General features: G+C 36.8%; 1 non-coding gene and 1 pseudogene across 1 annotated transcript; one reads left to right on the top strand and one right to left on the bottom strand.

Annotated features, from left to right (window-relative positions):
• Positions 1-1,722: 1,722 nt before the first annotated feature.
• Positions 1,723-2,369, bottom strand: LOC110326732 (annotated as a pseudogene).
• A 13,963-nt stretch (positions 2,370-16,332) lies between these two features.
• Positions 16,333-16,462, top strand: LOC115064729. Its single transcript, XR_003844561.1, has one exon. It is a non-coding gene; the product is annotated as a small nucleolar RNA SNORA17 (small nucleolar RNA).
• The last annotated feature ends 202 nt before the right edge of the window (positions 16,463-16,664 follow it).

Genomic DNA, 16,664 nt, shown 5'->3' with positions numbered 1-16,664 from the left:
AGAGAGAGAGAGAGAGAGAGAGAGAGAACAGTGAATTGAATGGGTAGAGATAAGGGTGGATTGATATAATCTTGTAGAGAATTCTCAAATATTAAACGTAGGAAGATATATATGTGCCTTCTTAAACAGACATCTGATCAGACTTTCTGGTTTTTGAAATCTTGGAGAAAGTAACTGCATATGTAAAAGTCAAATAAATGTGATTCTCAAAGGCACCAGAATGCCAAAGAAAACTTAAAACTATATTTTATAGCAAAACAAATCACCCTCTGCCATTCTAAATGCTTACATGCACTTTAGAAAAGGTAATTAAGCTTTTGTAGGTCTTTGGAATATACACATATTCTGGGTTGGGTTTGACTCTATTTTAAGAGTGTGTAGATTGGATTATTTTTGCAAAGCTCTTATCAGTTTCTTTCCACAGTAGGTCCTGAGTTGGTGAAGCAGATGTTTGACTAGGATCTTGGGTAGATGAAGATAAATAAATCAAACAAAAGCTGAAAATTATCCAACACCTTGTTTTGTTCTTTTCTATTAGTAAAAATTGCAGCAAATCTAGTGGCTGAGAATAATGTGTATTTCCTACCTTCCAGTTTCTGTGAGGAATCCAGGCATAGTTCATTTGGATTATAAAGCATTTATCATGGTTGTTTCCATGAGAACATGAACTGGTAAAGTCCCACTTCCAAACTCACTTTCTTACTGTCAGAGTCATGTGCCAGTGTCTAGGAAAGCAAGTACCACAGTTTCCTGCAGAGCTGTTGGCTAAACTGCCTTCAGTTCTCAGTGATCACCCAGTTACATTCCACCTAAATCTGTTTCTGTATTTAGTCTTTAGAACAATCCAAGCCTAGGAAAAATGTGGAGTCTTGTATACTGTGTAGCCACATGAGTTTATTATATTGCCATAATCACATCACCACTGCCATGTTCTGGTAAACAAAAGAAACAGAGATTTTACCGAGATACAGAGAAAGTGGCTAAAATGAGGTGTAAAACATAAGGTGACCATCTACTTCAAACATACTGTGAGAGCTACCTATATTTAATATTGTTTACATGGCCTACTATAATAGTAAACACTCAGGAAGTAATAGTTATTACCTGGATAGAAGAAGACACAGGTGTTTATAGGCACTAACATACTTTGTAATGTGCAACGGGGATTCAAATGTGTTATTACAAAGGCCATTCAAAAGCGTACACCATCAACATGCAAACCCAAATTCTTTACTTTTCATGTACCATTCCCATAACACATACTCTAATGAAAAGGAGTCTAGGTCACTGCTCTGTTTACCCTTACATTCATCCATTGTTCGGTCACCTCCAGAATCATTACCATGTGTCTGTAGCATTACGCCAAGGATTCTGACTTTGCCTTGCTAAGAGATTGCCACCAGCCAATCATTAGAGCAATGGAGCTAAATCTATATAGGGCATTTCTATTATTCTCCCACAGATCCAAGACTCTTGCTATATCTGCAATTTACTTTGAAAAGATTACAAAGTAAAACCCTGAAGCAGATGATTCATTTGCAAGGGACTAGAATAAATTATACCTGGCATGGTGGTATGACATATAAATGCAAGCACTTTAAGTTGAAGAGAAAGAGAAAAAAATGTGAGGAAAGGAATTAATGTATCTAATTAGATATAATACTTGATCCAAAATATTGGATTGAATATCAGATATCTTAATTTTTAAGTGTCAAGTCTGTTTTACTTCTCAACTGGAAAACTAGACAATCCTTCAATGCAGAAACGTCCCAATTTTATTCTTTTCTCATTATCACCAGCTCCAGCCTCACACTGGTCTTTCCTGGCATTCTTCCTCTTCTCCATGCCCGACAGACCACCACAATAAGGAGACTGGAGGGAGAAGTCAATGTGTTTCTAGGAGTACAGACAGACAATAAAGGATGGGATGTACACCTGCTCGCAGACCTCTCCCCACCCCCTCCTCGAATTCACACTGGTGGATGAGCACATGGACATGGTGAATAATTGTCCAGGCAGAGCTTAAAGACCTGGGTCTGCAGCTGACTCTCCAAGAAAGCCACAATTTTCAGGCTGAGGATGTAATCCAGCTTCAGCTTGCCCCCATCCAGCACCTCAATGCTGACAAATCATGTCAGTAGAGCATCACCTTCAGAAAGACATTATGGGTCCTTTTTGCCTAGCCTCAGCAGGTCCAGAGTGGTCTGACAGCTCTTAGTCAAGGTAAATTTGATCCTTCATAACTCAGTTTTGTTTCTGAGCCTATACTCTCTGATCAGCTTCAGTTCCGGGTCAAGACACAATTTCTCAAAGGATATCTGTGTTGTCATTCAGGTTTTGTGACAAACCCAACTTTTGGCAACTGGCATATTGAATTGTCTAGGTTCGTTGTGACTACACACTCATTCCTGTGACCCAGATACCTTCATTTAATACATTAAATAATTTTGTTTGGACACATGTCTTTCCAAAACTTATAAGCTTTCTAACTTCCTGAAATACTTAATAGGAATAGTGTTACATTGCTAAACTAATGTGAAAATAAGAGGAAGTTATGTAAATAAATTTTCTCATCTTATAAATAAGAATAAAAAGGAAATATGTTTTATAAATTTTTAAAATGAAAGCAAAACTAATTTTCTCTAAAATTGAATTAATGGTTTAGATAGTTAGAAAATATTATATTATCTTGAACATACTAAGCAAATTTCCTAATTAATTTTGTACATATATATGAATATATGTAGATGTGATAACCAAATAAGATGTTAAAAATGCATAAATATTAGGCCTAATCAAAAAGTCTTAATTTAGCACCCATGCATAATCTATGCAAATATGTCAGTTATTTGTTGTATAACTTAAATGAATATTCACATTAAATTTATTTTAATTTATTATTTATTATTTATTTTAATTCCTACAACTCCTATTTCAATATCTAATGATGAAATACCTATAAGTAAATATTATTATTGATAGGCATTATCTTATCCTCAATGACACAGATATAGTTCAGATTAGACCAGATTAAAAATAGATAAAGGCAAGTTTATTAGGAAGCAGGTCTTGGGTGGGTTCATAGATCTCACAGATGGATATCAGTGAAGTCAGACATCAACGCTAAAGGAGGGGTTTATCGACTTTAGGTGAGGAATGATGACTTGCCAGCTAGGGGCTGGGATTGTGATCACACATGGTCAAAAACTGAGCCCCTGAGTGGGCACTCTAGCATGGGCTGCTGGAAACAGAGAGATGAGGAGTAATTACTTGTTATGGGAGAGTTTTGTTTAGGGGAGGATTGGGGGAAGGAGGGCAGACTGGGTTTCCCAGCTTGTGAAGGGATGAACAGAGGTTACAAAATAACAATTATTGTATGCTGCACAATAGAATATATTATGTTCTATGCAATATAGACTCTCCCTCTCTCTGTCTCTGTCTCTGTCTGTCTCTGTCTGTCTGTCTGTCTGTCTGTCTGTCTGTCTGTCTCTCTCTCTCTCTCTCTCTCTCTCTCTGTGTGTGTGTGTGTGTGTGTGTGTTGACTATATTTAGATGAACTTGACACAAGGTAGAGTTATCAGAGAGGAGAGGAAACCTCAATTCAAAAAATGCCTCCGTAAGATCTAAGCTACAGGCAAGTCTGTAGAGAATTTTCTTAATTAATGATAGATGGAGAGACCACAGTTCATTGTGGGTGGTGCCTTCCCTGGTATGTCAGTCCTGAATTCTATGAGAAAGCAGGCTGGTAAGCCATGTAGAGCAAGCCAGTAAATAGCAGTCCTCTGTGGTCTCTGTATTAACTTATTCTTCCTGGTTGTTGTCTTGCTTGACTTTCTGCTCTGGCTTTCTTCAACGATGAACACAGATATGGAAGTATAAGCCTAATTATTTCTTTCCTCCCCGAGTTGCTTTGGCCATCATAGTAATAGTAACTCTAACTAGGAAAACATGTAAGTATGTAATGCATTTGCAATGTAAAGATATAAAAAAGCATTATTCATGATATGATAAGGATATAAGAACAATTCCAAATGTAGACCATCATTTTGTGTTTTTACTAAATACAGAAATCTAAAATGTCTGGTTTGGAGTATAAAATAACTTTAGCTTTCTACAAGCAATGTTGTGAGAATGTCTGTACATATGTTGTCTACTATAGATCCATTTTATCTGCTGAAATAAATGGATCATTCATAATTCTTCTCACTTATAATTTTATTTTAAGGAAGGACATTAACCAGAATCATGATATTCTTTTTATCTTAGCAAAACTTCTCCATTTTTATCTTATGCTACTCTTTTACCCTCCAAGAGAAATGGATTTTATGAATTTCCTGTATATAGAGTGATGCAACAATTGCTGGTTGGATGTTTGAATGAAAGCTGGAGAAGGTTCATTGTGGAGAGCCTAAGTAATGCTAAGTGAATTTTATTTGTATTGGTGACATGGGCAAAGTCCAGTCCAATGATTTCAAAGACTCAGACCCATGGAAAGATGGCAAGGTTCCCAACCCTAACTCCATTCATTAGGCTCAGAGAGAAGTGGCAAAGCCTCCCTGAGAGGTCACATCTGAGTTTCAGAGTGTGCTCAAGAAAACTTCACCATAGCTTTCTTACTCTTGTGATTATAGCCTGCAGGCTGTTCCTCCACAGAGGCTGCACCTACAGAGATTAGTCAACTCTGTCTCATTAATTCAGCTACAAAGCATAAACCTTTCCTCTTTATTTGCCTCTAATAACCCCAATCCCTTGTTCAGATATAAGCAAAAATGCTGCTTCCTGTTCAACTGAATATAAGAGGTTTCATGCTGCTGTGGTTTCTCCACCAGAGAAAATAGACCATATGAGTATAGCGTTGCGTAAGTTTGTGTGTTTGTCGTTTTGTTTCACATTCCAAGATTGTCTTAGTAAGGTCTGTCTCAAGCCATACAAGATACAGTTCATATGATATATTACACTGAAGATTAAGAAGAACACTGTGGGTGCTGAAGAGATGGCTCAGTAAGTAATTGCTATACAAACATGCCAAAGTGAGTCAGATCCCAAAGACACATATAAAGAGCTGTGCATGGTAGTCCTTCTGTAACCTCAAACGGAACCTCAGAATATGCTAAGATAGAAGAATCTTAGAGATCACTGGGCAACTAGTCTAGCTGAATTGGGAATCTCTAGGCTCAGTGTCAGAACCTATCTCAAAATGTACAGGAGACAGTGGTAGAAAAAGACACTAACAAAGAGTTCTGCCCTCTATGCATGCATACACACACACACACACACACACATACACACATACACCACTCATAATGAAGCATACTAGAAAAGCTATGTAATGATTATTAAATCTTTGGGATTTTATAAAGTACAAAGGAAAGGAGACTATTCAGTTACATATCTGATTTTCTTCCTGTTTGACTCTAAATTTAATGCAAAACAGAAAACTGGAAAATTGACACATGCTGGAAGGTAAACAAAGCATATAGCATAACCTTATTGTACATTTTATGCTAGGCATGCAGTTTATAATATTATAACTGAGTTGTGTGTTCTTTGCATGGGCACATTGGGGTTGGAGATTTTCCTGTGCTGTCTGGTGTTTTCTGCAGCCACTCAGGTGGACAGGAGAGAAAGAACACAGCCAAAGCTGAAATAGGCCAGGTTTTGGAACAGGAGGATTGGGCAAAGGACTGAGCTACAGGGGAGAGGTAACAACAGTGAAGCCGGAGCTGGTAAGAGAGTGATTTTGGAGCTCTACAGAAGCAAAGCCTGGCATTTGAGAGGGAGGTGTTAGCTAGCAGGCAGGTGGCTGTTGACCCCATAGCCTAGCCAGACCAAGCATGGGCCTCTTAAAATTACATACAACCATTTTATAAAGGAAACATAAGCTTCAAGTAGGCTTCATACTGTTGTGGACTGTGCTCCACACACCACAGGAGTAGTGACCTAAGTCAGACAGGGATGGTTTATTGAATGTGCATCCTAATACTAGTCAGACCAAGGACATAGTTCCAATCAGGGCCTGAAACTGTGATTCCAAACTTCTTTCTCTGTCAGCTTATAAAAGAAATAAAACACAAAGCTACAATGAGCTCATATGCAGGTACAGGAAGTGCTGCCCGGTGGTCATCTCTGACTCAAGCCTGACTCAAGCCATTTTAGACATAACAATTCATTTATACCTTTAATTTGATGAGTCCTATGTGAAGCTTTATGAAATTTCTTAAGATTAACAAACCTCAGAACATTCAGAACATAATAGAGATGTGGTCAGCATTACCCTGCTCTGACTTAAGTTATTTCTCTGTGTCAATGACTGGCAGGCATATTAGAGCAACAATATGAAACAGCTAGAAGGCATGGAACAAAATGGCTACAGCTATTCTGGAACGTGGAGTGGGACAGACCACCAAAATATGAACACATGGTCTCATGAGACTGGATCAAGGGCTGTGATAATAGGAAGGAGTAAATGATAATTAGAAACTCATATGATTTCTCTTAATTAATACTAATAGAAATTCACTTGCAATATTACATGCCTGAGACATGTCACATAAAACATAAAATTAATGCTTGTCTGTTAGTGCATACATCTAATTACAAGTAATCAAAAAGCTATGGAGTAAGATCATGAGTGTAAGCTAAATTTTAGTTGCATGTGAGTGTGTGTATTTCTGTGTGTATCAGTTGCTCATCAGTATGTTGAAGGACTTAATATAAAATGACTCAAGTCTCAATGAGGAGGGTATATTTATTTTTTGCCAACAAATTATTTTGACATTCAACATGTAAGTCATGGCTTTCCCTGTATATTTTTCACTGACAGTTCCTTAAATATGCGAAACAATTCATCACAAGTGGTGTATATGTGTAGTCATGTTACTGAATAATAGGCATATAGTTTTATAAATCTATTGACATGTTCAACACTTCAAAAACATCAAAACTTATGCCTATTCATTAGGAAGTACATGCTCATTTGTACTTATGATTCAATTAAAATTTTGAGATAACTATCCTGAATCCAGGACACTAGAACACAAGGGTGAAAGCTCTCTGTAGACACCAACAAAAAGTAAACATTAAACCCAGCCATAACCCCTTTGATGTACAATGCTATCTATCCTGCCTTGAAAAAATACTCTAGCATAATGCTGACACAAAGATTATGAGAGTGACCAACCACTAATTACCTAGCTATGTTTGAGTGATCTAGAATCAGAGACTTACAGGCCAAAGACCTATATTAAAAAAATAAATGCCACTTATCTTAAAAAAAAAAAAAAAAAAAGAAGTGATGAGATTACTCCTAATGATATTCTGCTATACTCATAGTTTCATACTTTATCCAGCCATCACCAGAGAAACTTCTTCCTGCAGCAGACAGTAACAAAGAGACCCACATAACACACACACACACACACACACACACACACACACACAAGGGGTGGGGGTGAGGGAGAGGAAGATGAAGAGAGTGAGAGAGAGACAGAGAAAGAGAGAGAGAAAGAGAGAGGGGGGAGGAAGAGAGGGAGAGAGGGAGAAAGGGAGAGGAAGAGAGAGGAACAGAGGTGCAGAGACAGAGAGACAGAAAGAGACTTCAGAACAAACAGATCTAACAGGATGTCTCCTCTGTCAAGTTCTACCCCTCAGAGCCTATAGCACTCTGCAAAAGAAGAGGTAAAAAAGTGTAAGAGTCAGAGATGTATGGCTTCCGGGCTAGTACTTATATAGGATTTCTGACTGTGTAAATAAGTGCGTCTCTGAATTTTTTGCCTTCTCTTAGACCTTTTTTTTCCCCTGTTGCTTTGCCTTGTCCACCTTTGATGTGATGGTTTTAATTTTATCTTATTTTGACAAAAATGATAAGGCACATTCCATTTTGTCTAATTGGTGGTATATAGTCAGAAAATGAAGATCTAAACATTGAAATACTAACTGATGAGCCAGACAAAGAAACCCCTGTCGAGCAAATGTTCCCAAACATAGATTGCACATGTGGAATTCTTGGTCAAGTCAGTCTTGGAAACAATTGATGTCACAGACCAAAAAATCTAACCAATGGGACAGTGGGGTAAAGAGAGGTAACTCTTAAGCTGATCTGGTAGGACACGCCTTTTGTCAATCTTAATATCACAGGCACCAATTCAAACAACAGGAATAACACAGGGGGAAAAGAGACCATTGGGTTTTCACTGTTGTGCTTAATGCCCACAGAGCTCCTGGAGTGGTCTTGTTAAGATCTGCCATAGGCAACTGGAAGGCCAAGTCCTGCAGGGAAAGCTCCCTGAACACATGTACCATTTACTATTACATCATGTACATTTTCTGGAAATGCTTCCTGCTACACCCACTCCAGTAGTGACTCACATTACAGGTTTGGAAACCTAGAAGCAGTCCTGAGACAAAGAGTTTCAAGGAAACTCAGCCTCCTGGAACTTTGGCATTCCCATAGCTAGAATGTCCCAGATTTTTCCCTGCAATATTGTGGAGGGTCTTGCATGCTTTCTTATAGTATTTTACTGGATAAGAGTTGGAAATCTCAGGGTAAGCTTAGCAAAGTATACTTAAAATCTTCATTACAGCCAAATTACTTTCATATGCAAGTATTTACCAAGACCGAGGAAATAGGGAGGTTGTGGTATTGCATTATTCATGAGAAGGCCTGTTAGAGCAGAACCCCTTGGTGCTAGCTCTCACAGGGCTCAAAGGAGTAGCACAAATTGTGACTAGGGTGTGAAATCCTTATTTGTCTTTATCTGACCCTAGGCAGAGCTATTTTATCTTTACTGTAAACATTACCTGGTTCCTGTAAGTTCCTTTGAAGTCATACCTATGTTTTGTGTCAGCTAACTTCAATGTACTTTGCCTGCTGTGACATCCTACCCCTTTGTTTTCTGTATTACATAAGACTAGTGTTCACTTTGTGACAATACACTCAGATTCTACATGCTCTCTCATGTCTGGTCTGTGTGTCAATCCCCATCCGAATCCATGCCCATCTGATCAGCACGGATTGAGGAGGGCCATTGAGGTCCGGTCCATGGCAGCTTCCAATGCTGTTCTATTCAGCCATAGAAACTGAATGGCATAAGTTTGTAAAATTCCTTGTCATCTTTGCTAGTATAAAAATGGAATTATTTTTAGTCCAGTTTTAGAGTTCAGAAAGAGAAAGTCATAATTAATACTGTTTAGTCTCTAACTTGAGGACAAAAATTTAGGGTCGATCAACACAAGTACAATAGTTTTCACATGCCCTTGCAGTAACAGATAAACTACCAGGATATTGATGCTGGAATCCATGTGAGATTATGTTTTAAGTAAATATTTTTAAAAATATCACAGAAGGAAGGTTAGACAAATAGGTCTGAGTCAAGGAACCTGTGTGAAGATCATGGTCTGTGTGAAAAAAACAGAGCTTTCTCTTATGAACTTCATGTGAGTTTGTGAAAGGAATGTACTTGAAAAATATGCACACAGGATGCCTGTATAAAGCGAGATAACAGTTAAGTAGAGATGTATGGGTATCCTATAATACCATGCTCTGCAACCATATGCCATTGTGCAATAATATTTTAATCTAAATTGATGGGGTTGGAGAGATGGCTTAGCAGTTAAGAGCACTGACTGACTGCTCTTCCAGAGGTCCTGAGTTCAATTCCCAGCAACCACATGGTAGCTCACAACCATCTGTAATGGGATATGATGCCTTCCTCTGGTGACAGCAATGCCATCCTCTGGTGACAGCAACAGTGCTCTGATATAGATAAATAAATATTTAATCTAAATTAATATAATAAAATTATATACTATATGATAACAAAAGCATAATTGAATTATTACTTATACCAGTAACGCCATCTTTTATATTATCAAGTATTTAGTGCTGATATAATAATATATGCTATATTTTATATGGCTGGTAGTGCAGAGGCTTAGCTATACCAACATGGTCACAAACATGGTAATATTCTTTTGAGGTATGATATTTTAGTGATGAGGTGATCACTGGGAGACATGAACTTTTCACCTTTATGATAATTCAATGGGGTCATGATAGTGTATACATCTAAAACCAGCATGATGAGAGAGAATAGAGACAAAGAAACAGAGAGAGGGAGTCACATGTCCACTCATGCATATACACTTGTATATGAACGTAAGTATTGAAGAGAATGTAAGTTGTGGAAATGTGAAATTCACACATCTATAGGAAAATAATCTACTGATATATCTCTTTCTGAGACCTTCACTGATACTAGCATGCCACAGAAAACACCAATACAGGACTTACACTTAATCCTGAAGCAAACACTGTATGTAGAAAAACTAAAATAATAAAGAACAAAAAAAAAAAAAAAAAAAAAAAAAAAAAAAAAAAAAAAAAAAAAAACATAAACAAAATAAAAACAAAAATAAAACAAAAAAACAACTCACCTTTAAAAAATGCTTACCTGAATGATTAAGTTAGATTTCAATTCATATATGAAGTATACCATTGCTACAGGTATAGAGATAAAACAGAGAGCTCTGCTCAATTCCTGCAACTGTCCTTCCAGTGGACAAACTCCTATGTTGAAGAAACCAATGCATATGTGAATTAACACTAAAAGCAAATTGTAAAGAGACTTAATATGTGCATGTGTATACACACCTATATGCATATATTTATACATACATAAATTATTGGATTCTGAATAATTTTAATATTAGCAAAATAAATATTTAGATGTTTGTAAATATGCAGAAACTGCAGAACAAAAGTCCAATATAGGTGCAAATTCTCTGAAAGATTTGCCCTTCTAATATTTGACTATATTTTATCTACTTCTGGTTCGATTTCAACAACATATAACACAATTGACATATATGAAGTGGGAGCCATCATCTTTAAGAATTTATCATGAATTCTCTGATTTGTGCAGAATAGATGGATAGATAGATAGATAGATAGATCAATCTAGAGCAGATGAAATGCTACAAGTCTTGTGATCATGACACATACTTTGCTTGCCTTCTGCCCTGTGATGATCAACATTCCCACCTGCAACTGTAAGCCAAAAAAACACCTTTCTGCATTATGTTGCTTTTGTCAAGATATTTTATCACAGCAACTGAAAAGTTGGTGCAGCACAAACCACACCTGCTTATGGGCTAAATAGGCTTAAAAATAGTAAGACATCATAGTGATTTCATATTTAGGGCTATCTTACATGGAAGTTATTTTGTGACCATCATGCCTGTGTATACCATCAATCTGTTTTGGAAACAAACTCCCTTCCTCTATGTTAGAATTCTGCTCCTGTCTAGCCTGAGAATTAAATTGATGTAAAAAAAAAATCAACAAAAGTGCAACACCTAATTATTACAAATGATACATAGATCAGGAGCTTCAGTGGGGAAATAAAAGTCCCACAAAACTGAACTTTATATTCTATGTCAAACAAATACTAGTAAGTTGTGAAAAAAACAACTAAATTATGTGGCAAGGCTTGAAAATGAAAGATGCTTTTAAAAGTTCAGTGTACAATTCTATAGGTTTTAACACCCTGTTTTGATGAAAATAATGTTGCTTGTCTCCACATGGTAAAGTAGCTTCCACCTGGGTACTATATTTCCTAACTTGCAAGAAACAGAAGGAAGGTCAGAGTGAGACTCTTGCACCTGCTGTTTTGAAGTGTCTTTAGCTCAAAATAATTCATATGCCAAAGCAGAAGATTAGGGGGTGGTTTGTTCTAAGTGGTGTATTTTGGGCAGCGTGTTCTGAATTCTAATGCAACCCCATGAGGGAGGAGTGATAAGCTATAGGTTTTGCTCTTGAAGGTTTTGCTTCTAATTAAACAGCTAATTCTAAAGAACTATATTCACAAATTCCAAGAGACTAGAAAAATAAATTGTACCAAAAAGTTTTTTAGAAACTATACCAGGCAATAGTTTTTTGTTGTTGTTGTTTGTTTGTTCATTTGTTTTTTTGTTTGTTCATTTGTTTGTTTTACTTTTTGCTTTTCTACTATTTTCTGTGATCAAGTAGAGGAAGCATACAACTCATACATGAAAACAATTAGAGAGTAGCCAAGTGTCAACAAGTAAAATTCACCTTTAACTCTTGTGAGGTATGTATTCCATTTCGTGTCATTTTGATACTATTAACAAGATATTACTTTGATAACCTATGTCACTAGGAAGTTATTAACTACAGCCTGAGACAACTCTAATGGTTATTCCTAAGCTATAAAACATTTTAGTTAAAGAGAGAGGATTTGAGAAAGACAAAACTGGTAAAAATTTAGAGTGGAAAGATGGAGACTACCATTCCAGTTCTAGATGAACTTTGTGAGCTTTTACCAGTCAGTTAACCTAGGGCCTTTAGATTTTATCTATTACAATAGCCAAACCATTGTTCTCCATCAATAAAAACAGAAAATAAAATCTATTTATCCCAATAAATACAGAATGTATAAAAACAAGCTAATAGAACATATAGAACTACTTTGAAAATAATAGCAAAGATGTGATTTATTCAAATATATAACTTGCTGAAAGAAGGCAAGACCACTCTGCTAGAGTTTCAAATACATGTATTTTAATGTGAATTTTAATTTTTCAGTTCTCTTAGTTGAGAAAGTATTTGGCTTAGGCCTGTATATACATGTGGATATCCAGAACAGGAGGCCGAAATTACGTGTCTGTCAGATATGTTAGCCTGTTCTAAGTACCACAACAAATCACTCAAGGTTGAGTGTCCATTTTAATTTTTTCAGACTGCTATAACAAATTAATCTAGGTTGGGTGACCATGTTTGGCTGTCCCAAGTACCATAGCAATTTAAGTTACATGTCTGTGTTATCCTGTTCTAGGTACCATAACAAACTATCACGTTAGGTGCTTTAAACAACAAAGACTTGTTGGTTCTGAGACTTGCCCTTAGCTTATAGGCTAATAATTGCTTCTTCTTTATTCTCATGGCCTTCCTTCAGTGAGAGTCCTCTTCTGTGAATGGAGATCCAGTCATATGAGGTTATAGTAACTGCTGCACTAATTTTAACCTTACGACTTCTAAAGACCACATCTGAAAATACATTTACATTCTGAGAATACTAATGCTAGTACTTCAAGCTACAAATTATGAATAATATAGTACAATTTGCAATATCAATTCATAGATTTTTCATTAGCTACACTGTCATTTATTTCTAAGGAAAGAAAACACATTGTTTTTCTGATGTATTTGGTGTGTGGTCAAAATTAAGTCATTGAATTTTTCCAATCATTAAATATTGAAACATCTTATATCATTAAAATTATCCTATGTCATTGGTAATTACCAGATTTTATTAACATTTAGTAAAAATCAATGCACAGTTAACAGACTCACCTTATAATATTTTATTTTATTAAAAATTAAAGCTTTTTAGAGCAAAAATAAGCTCTGTAACTTCATTTCCAACAAGAATTATATAGGCATATTATATTTTAGAGCTAATTGTTTTGGCATAAATTAATATATTCAATAGTAAAATGAGGATGTAAGATGAAATATTAACCTATTCACATATTTAAATGTAAAAGCCAGGTTAAATATAAAGCTTTGTTTTAAGTTTCTTAGTTCTCCACATAAAAGGCAGAAATTTTTCATCAATTTTCATTGGGAGAATATAAGACTAGCATAACTTCATTTTAACCAGCACAACTATAAACATGAATTAATTTTCAGTATATCCAGAATTCGTGGTCTCATGAAATTTAATATGTATATTTGGATTTTGCATGTTTATACAAAAAGCACTTATAGATAATGAATATGACTTCCTTCCTTTAATAAGATTCAGCAGGTAGAATTTTTGATCACCCTTTCTGGGAAAAAAAATCACCTCTTTTAATAGTACAAAAAATTATAACTGTCTAAGTGGTGAATGACAGAAGAAAGGCAAAAAGTAAATTCTGAATATATTTAAGACATACTCAGCTAGAAGACAGGACCAATTTTCTAGGAGAAAGGAGGGAAAGCCTGAAGTTAATCTAGGCCCTTTCAAAGAGAACTGCTCTCTGCTGATTATCTATGGAATTTTTATACTAATGATACTTTTACCAACAAACCCATTGGCAGTGACAAATGAACAAGTAAGCTAAACTTCAGACCCTAATCTTATACAATTGATCATTTCAAATTCCTTATCCCACCTCACTATTGAGGATTAAGAAGAGGTAACAGCAGAAATCCATTTAAATTAAAGCATTTTATCATTGAACGTAATTATTTTCATGGGAATTGTAAGAATTCCCATGAAATCAACAGATAAATCCCAATGATTCAACAGAAAAATTCCCAACAATCAACAGATAAATCACTTACCAGACATTTGTATGTATATTCATTTGGTGAGTATACTGTATCTTACAACAAACTTACTCTGTCCTCTTGCAACTCATATCCAACTAGGAAGAGGCAGGCATGATTCAAATACATAAAAGTAGGTTCTACTGCTTCTAATTTTAATATAGTGACTCTGGTAATATGCTGACTTCAGAAGATGGTCACAGGAGTCCTTATTGAATGAGGTACTCAGAAAGTTTTCATCTAAACAATGTTACATTTAGTAGTGACAGATGAGACTTCAGTAATAACAATGAGATGCTAATTGCCAGGAACATTGCAGGGAAAGCAGACTATATTCTTGCCCACTGTTATTGGTTTGAAGTAAGCTGAAATCAAGTGGAAAGAAAAGAGTTCTATGTATAAGAGCATTATATGTGGTACTGTAGCTCAATGAAGTAGGATGAACTTTTTTAACTTAAAATTTTAAAAAGGAAATTTCTAATAAACACAGCATAGGATATTGAAGTGTCCAGGTCATCCAGCTATGATCTTAAGGTTTAATCTGATCTGTGCTATCATAGGGACTTAGAAAATATCTCTGCATCATTGTTTATGCCTATTCGTGTTCTTTCTTGTCACAACAGAAGGGTAAAACCTCAATACCGAAGGCTACTACATCTGACCATGTCTTCACAAATTCTGAATTTCTGCTGCCTCACAATATGATGTATTCTGATGGTATACCTTGCCCTAAACTACAAAATAAATTGGAGAAAAACACTAGTAATTAATATACATCCATAATAATAATGTTAGAAAAGAATATGAACCTAATATACTATTATAACCCAAAGAATAAAAAACAATCTTATACAACAGGCTCAAAACTACCAAAGCCCTTTGTTTGTTTGTGGGAACTAAGGGGGTGAAAGGAAAGAGGGGGGAAGGGAGGAGAGCCCAAGTCCGGCCAGAGATCCTCCTGTGCTCTGGGCAGGGGGACATGGGAGGTCTGCCAGACACTTTCCACTCAGCCCCGGGTGGGAATCTAAGCCACTGACCCCACTCGACAGAGGTGGACAAGGGGCAGTCCCTGACTGGGGGCCCCTGGGGTGACACCCTGTAGCCCCAGGGTTATGGGAAAGAGGGCTGAGGGAGAGAGGTTCCCACGTAGGCAAGAGTAAGCACAGCAGGGCTTGATGAACAGACAGTCTATGGTTTTAGAGCTTTATTGTAGAAAGGTAGGGGAGAAGAGAGAAGGTAAAAGAGAGAGAGACTGGCCATGGCCAAGAGGAGAGAAAGGGTAAAGGGAGAGAGTGAGAAAGAGAGAGTAAGAGGGAGAGAGAGGGAGAAGAGAGAGGAGAGGAGAGAGAGGGAAGAGAGGAGAGGTTAGAGTAAGAGAGTGAGGTGGGTCCAAGCAGCTCTTATGGTGGGATGTTATCTTTACTGTTGCTAGGTAACTGGGGAGGAGTTTAGCCTGAAGGTCAGAAGCTTGTGACATTGTCTATGTGTCTACTAACCATCCTTCTCTTGTGGGGGCTGAGGGGGCAGTAACTTCAATAGGAGCCAGGATTCCAGGAGACATGAGAGAACCCCTTTAGTCACATGTAGGTGAATTATCATCACCGGGGGTTCAACATCTACCCTCAACTGGAAACCAGGCTGTCTGTGTATAGCCCAATGACCAACACTTGTTTGTAAGTTCCTTGAGGCATTGTATGTTCAAAAGCATGAGTACAAATGTAAGCAATGTGATTGAAAATGTGAAAGAAATTTTAGCGAATGAACATCTAGTGCTAGATATATTCACTACTTAATTTTTCCAGACATTTAATAAGCACAACACACTTTTGTTCAAACTATTTGATAAAACAGAAAGATAAAGTAAATGTCCAAACTCCTTCTTGAAGTAATTATTAGCTTGATACAAAAATCCAATAAGGACACACCAAAAAGTAATACATAACCTCCTATAAACCACTTTCAAGTTGAATCCAACAATGAATTCAAAATTCATTTACCCTTCCCCTAGAGTTGTTGCAGATGTGGATGCTGTGTCACATGTGCATCAGTAGGTGGCAGGAAGGAGAGAGGCTATGTATTTGCTCAATGTTCCAAACTATGTATATCTGAACAATTAGTTCTTGAAGAAAAAAAAAAGCCAGCATGAAGGGAGCACCAATCCAGCTACTGTGGGCCTGGACAGTCAACCAGCATGAAACTATTACAATTTGTCATGAAGGCCTGGACAAGGAGCAATCCAGAGATGAGAAGAACCCGACCTGGGATAGTGTGCCCTGGGCAGGAGTGAGCCTGAGACACACAACCTGTGCAAGGGGCCACTATGTTGGGC

The sequence above is a fragment of the Mus pahari genome, chromosome 9 (assembly GCF_900095145.1).
Source record: "Mus pahari chromosome 9, PAHARI_EIJ_v1.1, whole genome shotgun sequence".
NCBI classification, from domain to species: Eukaryota; Metazoa; Chordata; class Mammalia; order Rodentia; family Muridae; genus Mus; species Mus pahari.
The sequence above is the reverse complement of the archived record's forward strand: the minus strand, read 5'-3'. Positions and strand labels throughout refer to the sequence as shown.